We start from the raw sequence: 20,778 nt of genomic DNA on the forward strand, positions 1-20,778 counted from the left end.
GCTTGAGGTTAATGACGAACTTCCACACTACACCGTGAAGATGAGAGAACAGTAAATTTTATCGGCCCCGAAATGCTCGTTTCGAGCGGAGGATACGGGGAGACATTATGAAAAAGTATCGTAAATGAACTAGGACACCTTACGGTAGCTGTGAAAATCATCAAATCAATGAATCCGAGTATAAATTCGGATTTTCGTCGTCAAAATACATTGAAGTAATCGAAGTGATATCGGTGAAAGCAATTCGAGCATATGTTCTATGAAAACTAAGACCGGAAAAATCAAGCCGTGAAATCTGGTGGATTTATGCGTAATCCATGCGTAACTTGATCGTAGTCAATTTTACAGTATTTCACGTATTTTCTATGGAGCTGAAGCAATCTCGTTGATTGTATCAGACAGAGAAATTTCGAGAATGTTTCGAGTCGTTACAGCATTTTTTGGCCTGTGGAATTCATCGAGCACGTTCATTTTTGTAGTTAAACCCCTGTCTTCGGGTGAACACTGAAATAGGCCACCCTTGTGCAATCAAATATGCAGATTAATTAGTAGTTTTGCATAATAAGACTCCGCTCAGAATTCGTAATTGAATATATTTACATTCTTTTGCGTACCGAGACTTTATCAGAAAATTGAATGTTCTGAATTTTGACAACGGCGTAGGTTAAACGTATAATTTCTCGATTTTTTTTGAGGATGGAAAGTATTTTATCTCGGCACTTTTCTTGAGTATAATGCGACACAACTTTACAGCCATAGGAAGTGAGAACGTTTTAATGAAAAATTCAAGAATTGCACTCATATATCTTTTGAAGAAAGTTAGGTAAGTTCAAAGTTCAAGAAGGTGATTGTGTTGCCTCACCGGAGTAGGATAAAGTTTTATTTGAACAATGATCTAAAACAAGATTGAAAAATCCAAGTGAATTTATGGGTCACCCTGACCACACGAATGTCCGTCGTAGAAACTTTCTCGAAACACCAAACAAACACTGTTGTTTAATGGGCGCAGTGTGATTCAAAAGTTTGGAGCACCCTTCTCCCTTCGGACAAGCGAAACTTTACTGCGTACTGTACTTATTTTATTAAAAGTAGCACAAATAACGAGGAAAGTTCTTGGATGAGACGAAATTCTATGCATTTATGCTACCTCTGTGGACCATTTTACGGAAGTCTGACTACAGTCGGGGACAAAAATGTAAGACACCCTAGTAATTGTACAATTTTTAATTAATATCTAACGGTAATGAGGTCTATCATATGTACACATTTTGGCACTACTTTTGTTTATAATTTTTAGTCGAGTGAACTAAAATATTAATATTCGACATTATCTCGAAGAATGTAAAAATTGAATACAATTAGTCGAACAAAATAATGAGATATGTGTGGATAAAATGAAATTGCAATAAGAAATTTGCAAATTCCATTTGATATACATATGTCTTATCATTTTATGCCACTAATTATATACAATTTTTACATTCTTACAAAAAAATATTTATCGAATGGTGAAACATTTTAATTTACCCGACTACATTTAATGTAATTAAATTACATTCAATTAAAATAAAAATTGTCAAATTAATAGAGTGTCTTCTCTTTTTGTCCCTGACTCTAGAAAGTTACTTCCACGTTCCACATTCACTTACGCAGGTTGACCACTGAATGACTGAATGATATAAAACAAAAAAACTTTCAGAAATATGTGCTTTTTTAAATTTTTATTATTTTATTTGGAAATATAATTAATGGACATTTTTTAGTATTTTGTGAGAAAAGCAGCATCTCTCAAATGATCACCATTTTCCTGTTCATAAATACGGGCTCTTTTCACAGAATTTTCCATGACCAAGGCTATAGACTTCGTCTGTTTGCTCTGAGTTTTAATAATTGATCTTTCACTGAAATAGAGGAAATCGACGAGTTTTACGTTGGATATCATACGTAGCCACTTAAATCTCCATAAAAAGGATTGGAAACGAACAAATGACTTTTGCAAACCCTTCAGTTTTTCAGTGGCCACCTGATACCAAAGGTACTGGACAATGGTACTGGACATTAGTTAGTTACTTAATGATACCAAAATGCTATAACCATTCTGCATCGTTATTTACACTGCGACAATTTTCACGTAGCATTGGAACAAGCAAAATTGTTCGTGCAGGACATAATGCGAGGAGACATAAAATGGCCAACGACACGTCCAATAAACGCGCAAGATCCTTAATTTAACTAGAATTTAGGGTGAGCACCTCTTAATGAGGAAGGGAATAAAATCTATATACTCCAGTAAACGGTGAATGTTAAAACATTCAACATACTATAATCACGTAATAAATTGCCGATGATATATTATAGCGACGTTGAAGCGAAACTGATGGTGCTATAAACGATAAATCGGGCAAACAGGTGAAGTGCTAGCGGCAGAATGATATACGGATAACCATTAAATCCTTCACCCGAGACAGTCATTTAAAAACTGATCGTCTGAAGTCATTTCAAACAGCAACAAAATAATTGTTCCAGTACGTCGGTCATCTGGAATCCGACGAACCCACGATAGGACGAATGGACGTTCTAAGGGAAAAAATGTCATGACAGGGAATAGATATATCTTTCATACTTCCCGTTTCCGGAATGTTTATGGAGTCTACTGACACGCGTAAGCATTCATATAGTAATTATATAAGCATAGAAATGAATGATTAAAAAATCGGAATCGGAATACAGTGAAATCGTATGTTTATATTCATTATAAAAGAAATTATGCGGCAACAGCTACGAATTTTCTTCAAACTTGCATCATCTAATATATTAGCATGCTTGAATATTTATATATCAATAGTTCTGATAAAGCCAAGTTGGCGGTACTTTATAGTGGGTCAATCGAGATGAAAAATCACTATAGATTGATATAAAACAATGAAGATGATAAAAAAGAATTAAAAGAGAGCCAATGCGATTTTATATCTTTATTGCAATATTAACGATTATAAATTTATTACATTATTATAAGCTTTATATTTTTTAATTATAAATTTTGTTATTGATAACATTATTGATAAATCTGAACTTATTTTAAAGCTCGAAGTCTTTACCCTCGTAAAACTCATCGATCAGTTCTTCCTACCATGCTTTTTCAATTCGTAGCAAATGGAAAATTGAAAATATAGGTTTATTCGAAACTGATGAAAACTGAATCGTCTCCAAAACCATTGAACATTTTTTTCACGGATAAATCGACCACAAGTTTGAAGATTGAAGTCTCCCCTTTACAATGACCTCTCAAAACTTGATGTACGATTCTTTTTATGAAACAGAAACAATTTCGGTCGTGTAGAAGCCTCGTGAACTTTGTGTTACTGTAAAGTAGGAAGTACATTCAAAGCTCAATGGAGTGGCTTAACAAAAATCGTACATCAAAGTTTAAGTGTTCATCGTAAAGGGGAGACTTCAGTCTTGAAAGCTGTGTTAACATCAGTAGTGAAGAAAATTTCCCATTGCGCTTGCAGACGTTTCAATCCGTAACATTTTCCAGAAGGAGCATGTGTTCAGTTTCCCGTCTGTTACATTATGCAAAACCACGTTACAGGAAAATGAACGATGCATAGTGTAAGTAGAAGCTTCAAGCTTTAAATTGAATTCATGTTTATTGTTGTACGACATGCTTTTGCGAAATTATAACAGTTCGAATATTCATAATTTGTCAACAATCGACAATTCTCAGTGTACGAATACACTTTTACACCGTCTTTAAGTTAGTCGCATCAGTTATCATTTCTACCAACTGTAATTTTTCAAAAATTCTTTATAGCCATTTTCTGGTAAAATAGTCCCTTTAACGTCTAAAAAGAATTTAGATCTCTTGACCCAATTATGAAGAAATTATTCCGTTTTAAAAAATATCCACATACATATATCTGTCCACGATTATATATAGTTATATTTAGGATAGTTACATATGTATAGTCATATTTATACATTTTTATTAGGCGATCCCACCTTTCTGAAAATATTACATTATTGAAAACATTCTGAGAACGTCTCAAATAATAATTCAATTTATTCTGAATAGGACAAAACGATGTACGATATTTTTCCACCCAAAATGCCTACTCATTCCAGAATTGGACAAAAAGTAATCTGATTAATGATTAAGGATTATGACTAACGTGAAATCGTGTTCATGACTAATGACTACGATTACTAAGCAATCAAGTAATAATGATTAATGAATAACTGAAGTAATCAAAGCAAATGTAATCGTTAGTCATTGTTCACAGAATAATCATCAATCATGTAACGATTACGTTGTTTTTAAAAATTTCTCATTATGGTAGCTAATAATACAACATAATTCAACGGAAGACATTTTTAGACTTTTGGTCCCTCATCCGGACCCAATAGCAAGCAATGAGAAAAGATAAATTAATCATTCGCCTATCATTACAGATTCCTGATGAACGATTAAAGATTTCCGAGTGTAATTATGAGTACTGATTGATTTCAGTAACGATTAATTGACGATTGATTCCGGTTACCACGATTACTTTTCGCAAGGTAATCGCAGAACAATCGATTATTGGGCAACTTTCATTCGTTCGATTAACACGTTGACTGCCACGCGTATTTACAACAAAATCTCCTACAGGCCACCCGTGCCGCTATAGGAAGCGTGCGCTGTTAATTCATATCTGTTTCTGTTCCTGCAGGAACAGTTGGAATCTTTGCCGAGTACCGAATGGTATAACTTAAAATCTCTGCCCTTATTTTTTCTCAATAATGAAAAGAGATCGGATTGCCCGGAAGGAGAAGCATAAATAAAATTACATCGTCAGATTCTGATTTGGATACTGATAAATATAATCTTAGTGATAATGAATGTTATGAAGATACTATTGACGAGATTTTACGAGAGAATTGGTCATGGAAGAAGAAAGAAATGTTGATGATACCGAGGAAGCTACAGTTCAAATAAAAGATACGAAATGGACCGATCAGAGGCACGAGCATATCTGAAAAAACAAACAACTTTTTGTCCAAGCTGTCCTGATCAACCTCAACTTTGCAGAGAATGTTTTAACGTTATACACTGCGAGTAATTTTTTTAATAAACCATTTTTATAAGAATTCGATAGTCTCATTACCTCCTGTAGAATATTTGTCGAAATATTTTCGGAAATCCTTTGTAAGTAGTCAAATCAGCGTCACCCGAATTACGGGTGACGTGGCCTGATGAGAACTTTTGCTGTCACCCGAATACGGGTGACGCGGCAGTCAACGTGTTAAACCATCGATCCAACTCGACAAGAAGTAACCGAGTGATTAAATTAACACGTCTCCGGGACCTTGCCGATTACAAATCCGACAATCGAAGATTCCGTCCGCATCTCCCAGCACATATATAGTACACGTACACATAGGTGGTTCGTGCATGTGCCGGATAGAGACGTCTACGCAGTCTATCGGCCACTCCTAAGTTATACAGTTAGCGTCGGTAGTCGATGCCGGTAAACCGGTCGTGAAAATAAAGCATTTGAAATTAGCCAGACAAGCGCGTTCCTCCTGCGGCGAGCCGCGCGGGAAGATGAGGACGAGGGCGGTCGGGGAAGAGGGGAGCTTCGAAGTCGAAAATAGCCAAAAATCCTTTGGTCCCGGGACACCGAATGGCGTCGGCCAGATGAGGGCTCTTTCCTCACGGTCGCCGGGCTAGAAAAGTAACGGTGCCCGATCGTTGAACTTGCCGGCGCGGCGCGGCGATGTGACGGCGCGCGCGGCCGCCATTAAACGGAGCTGAACAGGGTGTACAGGATTCATTGTCAGCGAACGATCGTTCCGGGACGGTCGGCTTGATAGAGCCCGGGGAGAGAAGGAAGAACCGTCGTTGCACTATCTCGCCGCCGGAAACATAACGATCCGATAAGATGCGCGAATTTATTGAAGTGTAAAGCCTGCAAATTATCAGCGGCCGCGGACCCCGCGAACCTCTCCGAGCTGACTTCTCGAGTTTTAGAGGTTTATCGCGATCCGCGGCACGGTAGGAGGAACAACCGGCGTTGGGGTACAAACGAGCCCGAGGCGATCGACGCGCGATACACGCCGCGAAAGAGGGCACCTGGGCGAACGGAGAGGAGAAACGTTGCATAATATATGGACTGCCGGACGTCACGACACGCGATACCTGACGAATTATTTAAGAATCGCCGGATATCCGAGCCGATTCTGGGATATCGGGATGTTTCTCTGGACGTTTCAGCGCGGTGTATTCCTGGGATCTGGTACGGTATGACCTGGTTTGTTGCAATGAACTGAAATTTTCAGGAGTTTAGAGGAGAGAGGAAGCTGGAAGATATTCTTGTGCAACCTGTGTCGGAAAGTATTCGAACGCCTTTTAAAGCGCGGTAACTTTTTTAAATCCTTTTTTAAAGTGACTGCGTTTTTTTTTTAGACGATAGGAAGATTAGTTTACTACACGATGACTAACTTTTTCGTAATTTTGCTATTATTTGGAATTGAAAGAATTTCGTTTTTCAACTGTTTTATCCGAGCTTGTAAAGAAACTTCAAAAAACGCGTTTTGTAGATCTCGGTAAACTTATATGCACGCTGAAAATTTCATTGAGACTGTAGGTCTGGTTAAAGTGAATTTCTTATTATGTGTAATTTATGATTATGTAATCGCGTGTTACGCATTTATTTTACTGCGAGGTTTCCACAACACTTTAATAACGAGGATAATAATGACAAATTTTAGAGCAACTGATATTTACTCGAATTATGTTTTTAGTAGTCCTAGCTTTGCGGGTCACCGGAGACCCCTATGTGACATCCAACGTGTTAAACGATATTTTAGAACAGTGTACTCAGACGAGAATAAAATTAACATGAAAAAGCGATCCAATATTCTTGTCCTAAGAAAGAAAAAGAAACACTGTAACAAATTTGTATATAAATTCTGATATTTACTCGAATTATGTTTTCAGTAGTCCTAGCTTTGCGGGTCACCGAAGACCCCTACGTGACATCCAACGTGTTAAACGCTGTTTTAGAACAGTGTACTCAGACGAGAATAAAATTAACATGAAAAAGCGATCCAATATTCTTGTCCTAAGAAAGAAAAAGAAACACTGTAACAAATTTGTATATAAATTCTGATATTTACTCGAATTATGTTTTCAGTAGTCCTAGCTTTGCGGGTCACCGGAGACCCCTATATGACATCCAACGTGTTAAACGCTGTTTTAGAACAGTGTACTCAGACGAGAATAAAATTAACATGAAAAAGCTATCCAATATTCTTGTCCTAAGAAAGAAAAAGAAACACTGTAACAAACTTGTATACAAATTTAGAAATCAATATCCTCTACTTCCAACGTTTTAGCTACACTATTCAGTACACCTTGAAAAATACGGAAAGCAGTAACAATCGCGCGCGAACACCATCTACGAATGCATCAAACGCGCAGTGGGATTCCTCGGGATTCTGCCACATTAACAAATATAGTAGAAACCTTGTGCCGCTGGCAGCAGCGCGGAATGATCAAAGACAGCTTTCTCCTTGAAACCCGTCGGAGACGAGATTGAAGCCGATCCACCGACTAAAGTTAAAAATCAAGATTAATGACAAATAATAACGTGGCATTGTTCCAGCGACGCGGCCGCGCTGTCGCGATTCCAAAACCAGCGATTCCGCTTTCTAATCTCGCTAACGACGCACAGTGGAGTATTAGGTCCAAAAAACTGGCCAAAATACAAGTTTCCAGATCTTGCGTAAAATGAATAATTTTTTTCTCTAAACTATTGGAATGTGTGAAGAATACTGTACCAGAATTATTTTCTTTATTCATGTACTGCTATAGCCTTATCATACATATATTGTACTATTACATAGGTCTGTATTACATAAAATTGTTTTAAATAGTTTTTTTTATTGTCTTTAGTTTCTTCTATCATTCCCAATAATTTTTAATGCTTTGCATATAGTATTTCATGATTTTTAAGTTGTTCCCGATTATTTACAGTTTCTTTTACATGTATTTCAATAATTATATAGCCTTCACACAATGCAAATAATAATAATATTTGTTTCTTAACGTCTAAAATTGTTCTCACTATATTAAAATATCATAAACAAATAAACTGGTACGTTTCGGATCCGTTAAATAATAAAAATAATATTTTGAATATTTTATTAATAACTTGTATTTGCTTACAATTACTTTTTTCAAGGTTAAATACTAGAAATAAGTTGGTAGGTACACTTTACGCGCGTCGAGTGAGAAAAATAATTTTGGCCAGCGAAATCGGGTGAATAGCCCATTTGTACGACGATGCTTTTCTGAATTCAACGATCCTAGGAGAGGCGCGTCTGGAGTCGGCGAGATTTACGACGATCTGCCGTGATACGAGATAGTTCGGCATCGATGCTACGCGTGATGATAGCTGTCATGGAACACATTGTCGTAATAAGACGCCTAGTGGCGTAATACTCCTTCCGCTCCTACCGTATGCGCGTGAAATCAATGGCGATCGGTAATTACGGGAAGTAATCATATGTCGTTCGAGGCGATCAGGCTCGCGATAATACGGCCAGCGACCGTCCCCGCGTTCACCGACGCTTCCTATCATTTTTTCTAATTCCCCGTCGGGTCTATCGTTACGTCCGATCCATTTTCCCCGGCTTTTTGTTTCGGCGCTCTTCCGGCGAGCCTCTAATTACGGCGCGGATCGTGAAAAATATCAGCAGCACATGGCGCCGCTCCGTATTTCAGCAGGTGTTCGATAGCCGTCGTAATCTTCGTTTCGCAAGCTGTAAATAAGCATCGGGCCGAAATTGTTCGCCAAGCTGGAACGGATCGCGGGGCTTTATGCGACGACGATCTAAATTTCGCTCGGATGCTGACCTACCTTTTGCTCCGGGTCGCACACTCGCTGCACAAAGCTCGGACCCTGGACGGTATGGGACGCTAATTTATGGAGTCGAATAGACAACGCGTGTCTGTCCTCCGCTAGGAAAAACTCTACGGCCCAGAAAGTACAGTGCTCGACGAAAGAATAAAAGGCTCGTCGTATTTCGTAGTTTTTTTAGATTTAAAATATGCGGACGGTTCAGAAGCCAATCGGTACTTAGACAATTTAGGCAACTTAGGCAAATAAGGATTGTGCAAATTAGCTGTGAAAAGATAACAATACTACTAATAATGCAATGCACAAATTTTATTAATATATAAATAGAAGAAAAATGAATATTACTATTTAATTTCTTTTCTTTTCCTTTTTCTTATAATTCTTTTATTTTGTTTAGTCACACCGTGATCGATATAACCACTGCAAATAACATATATGCTGCTATTTATTGTTTATTTATAAAGAAATCGACTATACTGATTTACCGGGATCTACAAAACGCGTTTCTGACATTTTCGTTATAGGCTCGAATAAAAAAGTTGAGAAAACAATCTTCTCATTTTCGCATCGTCCCAACCAGTTACAATTTCTAATCCCACTAACATCTCGAAAAGATTCAGTTCGCTTGACCCAATTACAAAGGTGTATTAGTGCTTGTAGAAATTAATGTTGTAGGAAACACTTCGCGTCGCGAAAGATTAAAGAAGGAGCTTAATCATTTCGATCTACATATAACGAAAACATTAACAGACATATCTTTAATGTAAACGATCGTGTAAAATCGTGATCGTTGAAAATTCCTCGTGCCGTCGAACGATTTTTTTTTTTTTTAAGAAATTCAGATCGTGAATCGTTCGTGCCAGAAAGGTGGGTCAAGCTTCGCGGTCGCGATCGGGAACACGTGACGCACGTGATCGTTCAGATGTCGGGACGTTCCCTCCATTCACTAACGAGAGCCGACAAGAAAATCCGCAGAAAATACCGTAGAAACTACTCTCCGGGGAGAGGATACCTGCCAACAGTGCTATCGATAAGTGTGCCTACTCTCTACATCGATATGCAGCCGGGTTCCACTTGCCGATTCTACTTACTCCGGGACCTAGATATCGCGTTGCACCGCCGCGTGATCATGCGAAAGAATTTAGGTGAGGAGAAGGCGAGATTTTTCAGAGCGTACTGTAACGATCGAACTAATCAAAGGATATTGTAATGCGGGTATTGCGTAACGCTCTATCGTTGCAGCGCTGCTTTCGTGCAGTTGCGTTGCACACGAATATCCGGAATCATAGGAAATAATGCATCGACGTTTATGATCGGCTCCATGGAACGGTCCGTATCGTAACGTTCTCTATTGGATAGAATCTCCCGGTAATTTTGATTGGTTTCAATTAACACCGTACCTACCGAGCCGGTCAAAATGACCGGTTTCGCATGCTTCGATTCTTTGCCGAGGTTACGAAGCCTCTTTCATAGAATATTTATCGAATAAATTTCCCAATCCAAGCATACATTACAATAAAAATGGTGGAAGGTTCGAATGAATACAGTCTTCTCATCGGTATAAAGCAATATACGTTTAATATTAAGTAAATAAGAACATAAAACGAACACATTATTGTCGTAAATTGCAGCTGAAATAATAGGTAGATTCGTTACATCAAACACTGAACAGTGTAAACTCTAATAAAGTAATGTGGCCAAAAAAGATTAACAGAATTACGTAATAATTTTTGTTCAATTTATTTATCTTCGTATTCAAACTAATAATTCTGCCATGGATAAATTACATCTTTCTGTTCTCCTTTCCTCACATTAATCGATGAAATTCTTGTTTACGTTAATAATATAAGAAATAAGTTCCTTTTCTTATAAACTTTGCTAGATCGAGAATAAAGTATTTCGAAGAACATCAACTTTTGATCGTGGTTTCTGATAGAACGAATTCATTTAGAGTAATGCAATCAATTTTCATTTCGATGAATTGAAAAATACGTCTGAACTCGCGTTACATCGTATTGTAGACGTTCAAGTATATTCCGTTTAATAAGCGAATATCCACGAGAGCGTAATACCAGCATCACATTGAACTGACTCGCTTAGCTATTAAAATATAGTGCTATCCTACCACCCTGCATAAACGGAGCCTATTTTTGGACATGAATGGATCAACCGGTTTGAATATAAATAATTTCAACAAGCCGGTGCGAGACGCAGGACTTGTGAAACCAGTAAAGAAATTATATGTCCATCATGATTACGATTATGTTCTTTATTGGGTTCGAAATACTTCAGTTAAACGTGCAACTTTCTTGTTTGAAGTGAAGCTGTGGAAAAACTGAAGTTGACGACGATCAGTAAGACTTGCCTATTGGTTATCGATTGATTGTAAGATTTGTTGGACTTCTGCATACATTTTCGAATTTATTTCAAACTTTACTGGTGATAATTAACTACAATGCTAGCGATATCTTCCAAAATTTGGTTTCACGCGTGTATTATATTCACAGAATTTTTCTATAACAGGGCAAAGTAATTAGTACCTTGGTAGAATTTAATTTACAATTCACAGTCGATTGATACTGTGCATGTTTATGCAATTTCTCATTTTCATGAATTATTATATTTTTATCCTACTTAAATTTTCTAAAATAACAATATTTTAATAGATATACGCATTACGTAATAAATCGGACGATTAGTTAGTATAATCTCAACATCTTTTGCATATTTGTTACAATAACGTTAACTCATTAGTTATTAAACTTTACTGGTGATAATTAACTACAATGCTAGCGATATCTTCCAAAATTTGGTTTCACGCGTGTATTATATTCACAGAATTTTTCTATAACAGGGCAAAGTAATTAGTACCTTGGTAGGATTTAATTTACAATTCACAGTCGATTGATACTGTGCATGTTTATGCAATTTCTCATTTTCATGAATTATTATATTATTACTCTATTTAAATTTTCTAGAATAACAATATTTTAATAGATATACGCATTACATAATAAATCAGACGATTAGTTAGTATAATCTCAACATCTTTTGCATATTTGTTACAACAACGTTAACTCATTAGTTATTAAACTTTACTGGTGATAATTAACTACAATGCTAGCGATATCTTCCAAAATTTGGTTTCACGCGTGTATTATATTCACAGAATTTTTCTATAACAGGGGAAAGTAATTAGTACCTTGGTAGGATTTAATTTACAATTCACAGTCGATTGATACTGTGCATGATTATGCAATTTCTCATTTTCGGGAATTATTATATTTTTATCCTACTTAAATTTTCTAAAATAACAATATTTTAATAGATATACGCATTACGTAATAAATCAGACGATTAGTTAGTATAATCTCAACATCTTTTGCATATTTGTAACAATAACGTTAACTCATTTATTTTTTACTTGTTGCAGATAATTCGTTTAAAAGAAGTGAAAAAACAATGCCTGAGGGAACGAATTAAAAATAAATATATAACTTCTCACGATATAACATGCGCGCGTAATTCATTATATTTCTACATCTTAATAACTGTATTTAACTACTGGAACTAGAGACATTTTGATTACTGAGACAGGTTTGAGATCCTGTTCAAGCATTGGGTTATAAGAGGCCGCATATAAATTCCTATTTAATTTAATTTTTATTTGCTCGTTAATCGGCCATGTCGCTTTATTCAGTAGAAAAGAATCTGTCCTTTCTCAAGTAAATACTAATAAACACCAACGAGAGTTAAATTATACGAATATTAACAGTACAACTGAAACAACTTTCTTAAACGTTTAAGCACTGGGACATTCGCCTCAGCCCCATAAAAATTCCGACGCTGATCGTGAAGCAAAAGTGGCTAGAGGCCTCCTCGGAGGAGACACGCGAGCGACGCGAAGCCTCGTTCCCAAAAATTAACGAAATCACGCGTCTCCCGTTCCCGGAAAATCGAATGACCCACATTATTCCGGGCACGTATCGCGCACGAAGTCCGGCGAACGGTTCCACACGCGATATCGAGGCATCGGCAGCGGTCCGTATAGCGACTGCGGAGCGAAAAATATCGATGGCTGACAGAACAATGCGGGAACTTTGACAGGCTGGGAATATCGAGAGCGCTACCCTTTCATCCGGCCACCGAACAGAGAAAGGAAACGGAGAAGAACCGTTCGGGGGGGGGGGGGGGGGAGACGGAGGAGAAAGAGAGGAGGTAGATTTCCTCAAGGGCCCACAATTCATCCTCTGGATTCATGGTTCGGTCCGTGTGCCTTCGTTCGTATTTCATCTCGCCCGTATCTGCTAAAACGCTACTTCGAATGGTAAATGGCCCGTTTTAGTTTCAATACTCCGCGCAATTTTAAACACATTTCCCACTATGTAAATACTTCTCGAAATGGTGGTCGAGGTTCGAGTCCGGCCCGAGAATATCGCGAAACGTTGCACTTTATTTTTCGAGTATTTCTAGCGAGGATTCGCGGATCAATACGTCCGCGATGCAGGGTTTTCAATGATGCACTCTGTTGCATGCAAATAGTCCAGTTGAAAATAAATTTGTTACTTCGTTTCTGGGGTTTGTTCTGTTTGCGAGAAATACGCTGACTGCGCACCTTAAATGCGAGGTTTTCGCGCAACAAATTATTTAGGTAACAGTATTTATTTTTATTTTTATATTTTAATACAATTATATCTTGGTATTGTAGTAATATTGTAAATATAAATATAATAAATAATATTGTAAATAATAATATTATTGTAAATATTTCTGTTCTACAGATCGTCGACATGAAATTATTTTATGTACTAATTGCATAAAATAGTAAGTAATATTGTAAGTGCATTAAGTTGTCGAAATAAAATATTTCGTTTCAAACTTCTGAATACCATCGTAAAAATATTTCTGTTCATCAGATCGTCGACATGAAATTATTTTATGTACTAATTGCATGAAATAGTAAGTAATATTGTAAGTGCATTAAGTTGTCGAAATAAAATATTTCGTTTCAAACTTCTGAATACCATCGTAAAAATATTTCTGTTCATCAGATCGTCGACATGAAATTATTTTATGTACTAATTGCATGAAATAGTAAGTAATATTGTAAGTGCATTAAGTTGTCGAAATAAAATATTTCGTTTCAAACTTCTGAATACCATCGTAAAAATATTTCTGTTCAACAGATCGTCGACATGAAATTATTTTATGTACTAATTGCATGAAATAGTAAGTAATATTGTAAGTGCATTAAGTTGTCGAAATAAAATATTTCGTTTCAAACTTCTGAATACCATCGTAAAAATATTTCTGTTCAACAGATCGTCGACATGAAATTATTTTATGTACTAATTGCATAAAATAGTAAGTAATATTGTAAGTGCATTAAGTTGTCGCAATAAAATATTTCGTTTCAAACTTCTGAATACCATCGTAAAAATATTTCTGTTCAACAGATCGTCGACATGAAATTATTTTATGTACTAATTGCATAAAATAGTAAGTAATATTGTAAGTGCATATTAAGTTGTCGCAATAAAATATTTCGTTTCAAACTTCTGAATACCATCGTAAAATTATTTCTGTTCAACAGATCGTCGACATGAAATTATTTTATGTACTAATTGCCAGAAGTACAGAGTAGAAACATCTATTGTTTTCTAATCTTTTAACAAAATCGGTGTTTTTTGGAGAAGTGAATCGTTCTTTATTTTCCATTCGTTCAATGTCCTTAAAAATAAAACTGTGTAATACTCAACCTGTAATCAATCTGTAATTATAACTTATGTTATATTGTATAAATCAAATACTCTCTGACGTTAGTTCGATCATAAATAAAATAAGTAAAAAACAAAATCTTATTCGCGAAGCCAGTCAAAGTAACCGGTTTCATATATTTTATTTTAGTTGTTGAAATTATAGACTCCTTCGCAGGAAACTATTGAATTAATATCTCAATCGATCATTACGGTGCAACACATGTATAATTGAGCCGTATAAAGCAAAAGTGATGCAAGTCAATTTTTTGTTGAGTAGATTCAATATTATTAAAAGTCATATGAAATTTAATATTTTATTTTACTTTTTTTATTATTTTATGTTGAAGCTAGAAAGTGGCTTACATAAAAGAGTTTCAACAATGTTTTTATGTTATTGCATTTTACAGAACTTTTCATTCACTTTTAATTACTCGCACAGAGTTGTGCTAAATTAAGTTGACTGCAGACGCACGTTTTTTTCAAAATAAATCGTAAGACAAGGGGTTAAATTGTCGTTTGTTTCTTTTTAGACCTACAGAAAGACTAAGGTGTTTAGAAAGTGCGTCTCCTTGAAAAATATGTTGCGGAACGTTGACAAATAAAATAAAAAATGCTTCTAAGCCTAACTAGGCTAATTAAGCTGCTTACTATAAGGTGACCAATTGCTGTCTTCGATCTGTTTTCCGGCATAATTAACTCTACATCTATCGAATAAGGCATATGAAATTGTTTTATTCCCAAATAAACAAAATAAGAAGAACAACAAAAATTTAATATGTATTATTCGATAAATATAAAAACAATCATGTCCGAAAACAAACCAAAGGCCCAGCAACTGACCAGTCACGGTAACCAGTTCCACTGCCCTACTTATATTTTTGCCAAAGAGACCAGTATAAAAATTAATAAAAATGATTAATAAGAAGAATTCAGAGACGGATGAAGGGTGACTCGAGGGTAAACTCGAAATCCACGAGAGGAATTATCGTGGAAACGTAAGACCTTGAAACGTGGTGAAACGTGGCCGATCCCGCAGAAAATGGAACCGGGCTGACGAACGGCGAAGAAAGGCGGGAAAATGGGCGAAGTGCTCGGCGGTCGAGAGGGAGAGAGAAAGAGAGAGAGAGAGAGAGAGAGGAGAGAGCGTGGCGAGAGGGAGAGAGAAAGAGAGAGAGAGAGAGAGACGGGGGCGATCAAGAAGATAGAGAGGAGAGAGCGTGGCGAGAGGGAGAGAGAGAGAAAGAGAGAGAGAGAGAGAGACGGGGGCGATCAAGAAGATAGAGAGGAGAGAGCGTGGCGAGAGGGAGAGAGAGAGAGAGAGAGAGAGAGAGAGACGGGGGCGATCAAGAAGATAGAGAGGAGAGAGCGTGGCGAGAGGGAGAGAGAGAGAAAGAGAGAGAGAGAGAGACGGGGGCGATCAAGAAGATAGAGAGGAGAGAGCGTGGCGAGAGGGAGAGAGAGAGAGAGAGAGAGAGAGAGAGACGGGGGCGATCAAGAAGATAGAGAGGAGAGAGCGTGGCTGGCATTCGAAATCACTCGTCGGATTCGCGCGTTTGAATAAATCTAACGGTGTACATCCGCGCGGAGAGCATCGCGAAAGGGGACCATCCGCAGCCCGTGCTGAGACGCTGTAAACTGTAACCAGCCGATCGGCCGACTGAAGAAGGATACGAGGAGGAAGAAGAAGGCGGCCGGCGTCTTCCTCCCGAGTCCCGGCGTCCCGAGGCGTCTGCTATCCTCGGGGCCCCGAATGAATGCGAGCGGGAATGCGAATTTATTGTGGCCTTGCGAGCCAGTTCCTCCGCGAGCGTATCCCCGTTTCCATGCCGCGACGGATAGAGGGAAACCGTGCGCGACGACGAACCGTTCGACCGTTTTACATTCGCAACAGCATCCCCTCTTCCTCTCGTTATTTATGACGAGCGACGCCGCGTAACGCAAAACGGCTTGCAATGCGCTAAGTGCTCAATAGCAACTGCAAACATTCCCACGAAATCGGAGCAATTCTATCAACCCTTTCGGGATCGAAAGCTCATCGTGAAAGCTCCGAGCGACATTTGTAGAATGAGAAAATTGCAGTATGTATTATTTAGGAGAGGAAGAGAGAAAATGCAACAACTTGGGAAATTGACACTGTAGAATCTTGATTATATGATCCTAGAATGTTAGAATTAGCTATTATGCAGATACTTCTTACGTGAATTCTAAGACAATCAATTTACTTTATTAATTAACAAAGATTAAGTTATTAATAGATTAATAGATTAATAGATTAATAGATTAATAGATTAATAGATTAATAGATTAATAGATTAATAGATTAATAGATTAATAGATTAATAGATTAATAGATTAATAGATTAATAGATTAATAGATTAATAGATTAATAGATTAATAGATTAATAGATTAATAGATTAATAGATTAATAGATTAATAGATTAATAGATTAATAGATTAATAGATTAATAGATTAATAGATTAATAGATTAATAGATTAATAGATTAATAGATTAATAGATTAATAGATTAATAGATTAATAGATTAATAGATTAATAGATTAATAGATTAATAGATTAATAGATTAATAGATTAATAGATTAATAGATTAATAGATTAATAGATTAATAGATTAATAGATTAATAGATTAATAGATTAATAGATTAATAGATTAATAGATTAATAGATTAATAGATTAATAGATTAATAGATTAATAGATTAATAGATTAATAGATTAATAGATTAATAGATTAATAGATTAATAGATTAATAGATTAATAGATTAATAGATTAATAGATTAATAGATTATTAGATTAATAGATTAATCGTGATTATTTCATAGATTAAATTAATAGATTAATTAAAAAGATTAATTTATTAAATTAATTTATTATATTAAATTAATTGATAAAGTTATCAATTAATAAAGATGATGAGTTAGATAATGTTAAGTTATGATTAAATTAGAACAATGGTATTGTTCACACGAATATAATTTTGAAGTGTTAAAAGAATGTAGAAGAAACAATAATAATAATAATAAAAAGATGAAGAAGAAGAAGTGAGTAAGAAGTATAAGAAAGACATTGATATAAATACAATAAAATCAAATACAAAACAAAAATGATAATAGCGATAGCAGTTGGTGGAAATAAGGATATATGTGAGGAAATATTTAAGAAACAAAAAAATAAGTGTAAAAGAGAGGGAAGAAGGGTTAGTTAAGTTAGCGATATTAAAAATAAGATCGAATGAAAAAGAAAATTTGGGAGAATAGTAAAGAGTGTAATAAACACGGCAATAATAAGGTAGGAATAAAAGAGAATGGTTGAACCGAATGTGTAGCTAAAAGGCAGCTTCCTGAAGAGTAAAGTGACTCGAGAAACTTATTGGTACTACAAGGGTTAAGGACGACTAAACTCTACCGCGGGACCGGTGTGCAGAGGATCGGTGACTTTGCTACCGGTTCGAAGCACCAGCACCGCGGTGCCACTGGCTAGAAACTGTTGCTCGGGGATTTGAACTTTCTCCCGAGGAGTGACAAGTTCGACTAGTCGCGCTTCCGAAAAAAAAGTACAACAGGTTCCTTGCGACGAGATCACTTGTACCTGACACCAGGTGTGGGAGGGAATTCCGGTTGGGCCGACGCGACGTAGCGGGTCGATCGATTTTTCTAGCTAACTTGGTTCTCTTTTTAGCTGCCGCGCACGAAACGTTTCAAGATACTCTACTTTAGACAAAAGGGATCGGACAATCGAATTTTCTTTGTATACTTTTTGCGTTCGAAGTTGGTGATCTGTGCGTTTGATTCGGGATCGGGCAAAATTTAATTCGGATGTGGCGGATAAGAGACAAGATAACAGTTTAGTCAAATAAGATTCTATTCGAATAAAAATTCATGCGAATAGGAAGTTACATATTATTTGAATGAAAATTCATCTGCATAAGAAATTATTTGTTGTTCGAATCAGAGAATTGACTGTACAGGAATTCATTCGGAAAATAATCGATGTGACTATAAATTATAGAAATACAATGCTTAAGCATGGTTTATCGATTAATGTCTATCATGTTAATTTTTACAGTTAAGTTTTTTTCTTCAACTGCTGCATCGGAAAGTGTGTTATTTTTGGACAGATTGACCGTTGATGCATAATTAAACAATCTTTAAAACAAGATTCAAATTTACAACGTAAGAAAATTACGAAAAAAACGGTCAACGATCACTGGCATTATTATTCGAATAATTTGACAATATCTATTCGAATAAGAAATGAATAATTATACGAACAAATAGATAGAATAATGTGTTACGAATAATGAATAATTGTTATTCGAATAAAATATTCGATTAAAAAGAATTCATTCGAATAATTATTTTAGATAAATATTCGCGCGCGCGCGCGTTCGATGCAATTGGAACAATGCCCAACTCTGACTTGTTTGTGAAAAAAGGATTTGTTGATTTAATAAGCAATCTATGATTCAAGAGCTATAAGTAACGTTAATTGTAAAACTGCTTTAAAATAGGCTTGCATTGATTACTCACAATCAGTGTCAGTTATATAAAACTTTTAAATATAATTGAAATACATACATTGGATAATGTCAGAAAGTTTTATTTCCAATTTTAGACAAAACATGAACACGACACAATCTTTTAGAAAAATGATCATAAACATATTTAATACAGACAAGATTGATATCGTTTCTGTCTTCGTAAAGAAACAAGGTTTGATTAACTCTTTCTATAATAAGTCAGGACTCTTTGGAACGAAGACTAGAATACGCAGACATTGAATAATAAACGCATTGATTCTAATGAACGGTGCAACACTGGGCAACATTGAATACTATAATTTATGTACCGGCGATACGACTCGCGATTTATGTTGACGTCGAAGTGGAGGCAAATTATTGAAATCATATATCGTCGCGGACTCTGCCGTTTGTGATGAAGAATCCACCGTCGACGGTACCACCTTTAATAAACGATGAAGAAGCGTTATGCCCGACGATATTTCGATATTATAGGGGTCGGACGAGAGAACGCGGAAGGAGAAAAGTCACGATGAAAACGGGCAGGGTCGTAAACTTCCGTTCGATATGAACTCTCGAGACGAAACAAAGTATGTAATCTGAAAATTCAATATAGGCCGAGAAAGGAACATGCCGGCTCGGTGGCGTGTTCGCGACCGAGGAGGAATTCGCTGGCGTGTGTTATGTGCACGATGCCAAACGAAAACCGCATTAATGGCGGATGTGACTGACAACGCGTTACGGTTCCATCATTAAACCACATTTACACGGGCAACGAGGCGAGCAAGCGTCGATTCAATTACTCTTCCGCCCTCGACGCGTGCTATTGCCATGTTTCTTTTGCTGAAGAATGTAGAATATGTAGATCATGCGATGGAAAAACTGAGAAGCTATGGTTACAGTGAAACGGCTATTAAATGACGTAAGAAATAACCGGTGTTTACGTGAGATTCATTTTGCTACAGATCACTTTACAATTAACCCTTAAATGCATATTGTTGCCAATTGTCTAGATTCCAGTTCCACTTAATTTTATTCAAAAACCTGAGTATGCGCGTTTCCGAACACACGTTGATAACAATAGAAAATAGATCATGTGTGAAATAAAAGACTTGACATTACTTTTGGCGAGTAAGTTATGTGTTTCTTGACATTTGAATGTGGTGGGTGATCACCTTCAATGTGTTACTTGGAGAGATATTTTCTTTTTTCGAGTTTAAAAATTGCTTTGTGTCACAACAAAAATCGCAATTGCTTTGCTGCATTTCATTTATAAATAATGTGAAAATTCCTATACTAATGGATAATATAAATACATGACCATTTGTTTACGTCTACAATAATTTTAGTAATAAACGCATATTATTGCCAAAAGCCTACATACAACTTTTTTTCAAAATAAATACTCAATATTCTTACCTAGATTTTTTTATTTATTTTTTACGTAACCTATGACTACATTCCTATAAAAAACGATTTTTTTAAATTCAAGACAAAAAACCATGCATTTAAGGGTTAACGTTCATTTGTTACATCCTCGTCGCGCGGACTGGCAGTTAGTTATCGCGATA

Source organism: Megalopta genalis, chromosome 1, assembly GCF_051020955.1.
Source record: "Megalopta genalis isolate 19385.01 chromosome 1, iyMegGena1_principal, whole genome shotgun sequence".
Taxonomy (NCBI): Eukaryota; Metazoa; Arthropoda; class Insecta; order Hymenoptera; family Halictidae; genus Megalopta; species Megalopta genalis.